The following is a 4,719-nucleotide window of genomic DNA, read 5'->3' as shown; positions in this document are numbered from 1 at the left end:
TTTTTTTTTGGCTCATTTCATCCGTAAAAGAAAACCTGCCTAATAATTCTGCACACCTTAATAAGGAGTTTTTCATTTCCAGCCTTCATGGACAATTATATATCACTTCTAAATTATTAAATACAAAAATAATAGTAGTTATTAAGATTGATGTGGTTTGGAATTGGTAAAATGTGCTTGGAAAAAAATATGACCAGAATATCAATGTGCATAATAATTATGCACGCACTGTAAGATGTGCTCCCTTTACACAGAGTGCCACTATATCGCGAAATCGAAAGTGAAATTGAACAGCAAGCGCTAATTCAAATGCGATTTCAATACCCCGCATATTGATAGCGGCTCCCTGACATGCGAAAATTATGGGGTTAAAGCAAAAAAAAAATATTTTGACTGAATTTTTCCTCAGCCAAACCCCATTCCACAGCCATACCCGTCACACGCCCAGTTTAAGAGCAGTGTTTTCCTTATTGTAATTAGGAGCGCTTGTCCTCCTAATTAAAAAAAATTTAGGAGCACTTTCTGATCAAAAATTCTGATCAAGAATTAGCCTTCATAATACATACGAGCTGACATTTGACTCAAAGGGATTTCAGGGGCATTTTATTTTTACCTTTGTAAATGCATTTTTCAAATTTTATTAAATGCATACTGTCAAATTTAAAAATGTATGTTTATAAGCTTTTTAAAATGTCTATTTAAAACAATATAATAAGAAGCAGAATAAGACAAATAAGTTACCAATCATATTAAATTAGTATTAATAAATTTATTTGTACTACAGAGGTTGCACAGAAGAACACAAAAGTGGCTTGTAGGTACATTTTCAGATGTTTAATGAGGCTCAGAGGGGGCATGAGTGCAATTAAATTCATACATTCATGTGGAGATTAATGTTTTAAATATAACATTTTGAATACAGAAATATTTAAATAACTGAATAACTGAAATTATACGCTAAAAATGAAACTAAATCCACCAGCAGTTGGCGGTAAATCACTGATTTTATCATTCATTCATTCATTCAATTGATTCGTTTGAACAGCTGATTCATTCAGGAATTAAATCTTTATGTATGGGTAATCATGAATTACTGACTAGATTCGTTCAAAAACGCACTTTCATTGAATGAATGAAACTCGACTGTTTTTGCTTTTAGAGATGCGCAGCGACTCAGCTGTTACTATATTTGGAACTATTTTCGTTTATGAAATATATACAATAAGACAATAAGAATGTTTGCGGGAGCGTGACACACACGTTGTGGGAGTGGGCGGTAATGGTCAGAAATTAGCGGGAGCGGGCTTAAGAAAACTGTCAGGACTCTAGGCTGCGCATCAACACACTTTTTTTTTCGCGCTCCCCCATCTCCACCCCCAATCATTAGTGCCGCTTTCTTTGACAGAACATATAGGACAATTTTTTAAATAGCACCATAAACAAAATTTATTTCAAATTTAATTCAAGCACTTTTCAAGGACCTATGTTTGTTTTCAAGTACTTTCCAGGCCTTGAATCCACATTTCAAGTACTTTCAAGAAGCGTGGGAACCCTGTGATTAAAAACGGTTTTATTTATTTATTTATTTATTTATTTCAAACTGCAACAGGTCTCTATATACAGTAGAAGTTAGCTTAGGCTAATGTCAATGGTAGGCTAGCAGCTGTGCTAACTGAGCAGAGCCCACTGTTCCATAATTTGAACGCACAACAACCATGAGACGTCGGCCCGACGTGCAGATCATGTCTATATTGCGTCGGTCGGTCCAGGACCATATCTGTACGTCTAATCGACGTGCAAATTAGGGATGGGCGTATCGATCCCAAGTATCGATATATCGATACTGACGCGAGTATCGAAAGTATCGATACTCAAACAAAAAATATCGATACTAAGGTCCGCTTTATTTACCAGTAGTATTCCTATCAATGTTGTATAAGGGTTTTCTAAGCATAATAGTAACCCTAGAATGTGATCAAACAGTTTAAAATAGCTGGGCTAAGATATATAACAATTTTTAAGACTGCAGAAATATGTTAATTCAATATACACATAATCCCACAGGTTACAATTGTGACCGACCATAAAATAAAAATTTTCACTCACTTTTCCCAAACTTTTTTTTTTTTTTTAAATGATTGATTATTTCAAAGGGGTACATCATTTGGATATTTTCATGTCTGGGAAAAATCTGGAATTAAATGGGTTAAAATGCGTTTTAAACAAAGTTAAGTGGTTTTCATTACCCATTTTACTCTTAGTAATTTAATAATTTAATAAATTTCATAATTTAAAAGTTTAGTGCAAAAGTATCGAATCGGTATCGATATCGACGATACTGCCTTGAAAAATATCGGTATCGTATCGAAAACAAAATAAGGGGTATCGCCCATCCCTAGTGCAAATCCGGTACGGCATCTGGACGTCTGACTACGACGTCCCTTGGACGTAGATATGCAGTTCAAAATTTGAACGTCTGACGTCTGTACAACGTGCAGAACAGGTTCAGGAAATCGACGTGAGAACTTTTTATACAAATAAACATGACAAAACAATCCTGCGAGTTCTGATAAAAAATAAAAAAAATCACTCTATTTTTTTATGAAACAATTAGGTGTTAAAATAGTGTCATATTTAAATGTTTAAAATGTGTCCATTTAACTTTTTTAATGAGTGGTATGTTTCACTGGGACATTGACAGAAACAGCAGTTTTCATCCATGTGTGATGTGTTAGATCTATTAATTAAATATGATTAATTAAATTAAATAGATTTAAAATAAAATAGATTAATTAAGTTAAATAGATAAATATAATTAAATGTAATAGATAAAACTATTTTATAAATATTAAATAATACTATATAATATTTATATATAATATTTATTATATTATTAATATTTATTACATATTATAATATAATAAAATAAAGTTAAATTAAGTTAAATCTATTTAAAAGAGATAAGTAGATATAGTATTTATATATAATATTTATTATATTATTATTGTTTTCATTATATATTATAATAATATAATTTTATATTTAATAATACATATTTAATAAATAGATTTAAAATGTAATTAAATAAATGGGTCTATAAACGTGCGTTTGCGCGAGGGGCGTTAACGTAGATGGCAACCGGGCGGGAAGACGGATGATATTAATTCTGTATATTACCAAAGACTGAAGATAATAACCACTGCGATAGATCCTTTATGTAATGTATTTAATCCTGCGTTGAGGACACTTTATACAACCTACAGAGGATGGGACCCTACCTGCCCAACGAACGGCCTTCACAACGCGAGCATGTGACGCAGCAACTTGGAAATTCAAACAGTAACGGTCATTTGACAGACGGACGGGTGTAAGCATTATAAATGTACTTTTATTCGTCATTTTGTCAATCTAATGTTACATTCTGCTTTAAATATATGACGTTTTTAATTTCCCCTTTTTGTAATTTTTATATCGCCATGTTGGTTAAATTTGTGCGTGTGGTAACATTAGTAGTAATTATGATTCACATTATGTCATTATTTTTGATTGATGACTTTGAGATTTGACCCGCCCCCTTAGGGGTTAACCTTATGACCTTTTTAATGACCGTGATTAACCTGTGACCTCAGCAATGAAGTAGGCTATTGTCCTTTAATGTTCAGCGGATGTTTAATGCCATCTGTTTGTAGCATATATCCGGGAGTGCCATACTTAACCTGTGACCTCCATCATGAAGTAGGATATTGTCCTTTAATGTTCAGCGGATGTTTAATGCCATCTGTTTGTAGCATATATCCGGGAGTGCCATACTTAACCTGTGACCTCCATCATGAAGTAGGATATTGTCCTTTAATGTTCAGCGGATGTTTAATGCCATCTGTTTGTAGCATATATCCGGGAGTGCCATACTTAACCTGTGACCTCCATCATGAAGTAGGATATTGTCCTTTAATGTTCAGCGGATGTTTAATGCCATCTGTTTGTAGCATATATCCGGGAGTGCCATACTTAACCTGTGACCTCCATCATGAAGTAGGATATTGTCCTTTAATGTTCACCAGATGTTCAATGCCAACTGTTTGTAACATATATCCGAAGTGTCATATTTAACCTGTGACTTTTAATAAAATATTCTATTGAATGTCACTAAGACAAATTCTGTAACAGCGTTCATCAGGAAGGCTATTCCAGAGTTTGGGAGCCAAATGCGAAAAAGCTCTACCTCCTTTAGTGGACTTTGCTATCCTAGGTACTACCAAAAGTTCAGAATTTTGCGACCTTAGGGAGCGTGATGGATTGTAGCGTGGTAGAAGACTAGTTAGGTACGCAGGAGCTAACCCATTAAGGGCCTTATAGGCAAGTAATAATATTTTGTAACTGATACGGAACTTAATAGGTGGTTTCACCACTCTTGTAGTATTTTCCCATCTAATCGTAATTGCTAGACCTTGCGCTTTGTTTCCCAGTTTTTGCTATCATGTTAGAGATGTTAGAGGACAATATTTCTGTGAATTTGCTTGATTTAATAAAACATCGCTTTAACCCATCCCTCTTCATTCGAGACATTAACGTTATACTATCCTAGCTTATATAAGATACTTGATCGTTTCTTTTCTTAATAATTCCCTTCCGTCTACACCCTATTCCGTCCGCTCTATGACAACGACTGAATCATCACTTTAGCTTAAAAACAACTGATTTATTAAAGTCGTGTGTAGT

Source organism: Sinocyclocheilus grahami, unplaced genomic scaffold (genome assembly GCF_001515645.1).
Source record: "Sinocyclocheilus grahami isolate Dianchi unplaced genomic scaffold, SAMN03320097.WGS_v1.1 scaffold414.1, whole genome shotgun sequence".
Lineage (NCBI taxonomy): Eukaryota > Metazoa > Chordata > Actinopteri > Cypriniformes > Cyprinidae > Sinocyclocheilus > Sinocyclocheilus grahami.
This window is presented reverse-complemented; position numbering follows the sequence as displayed.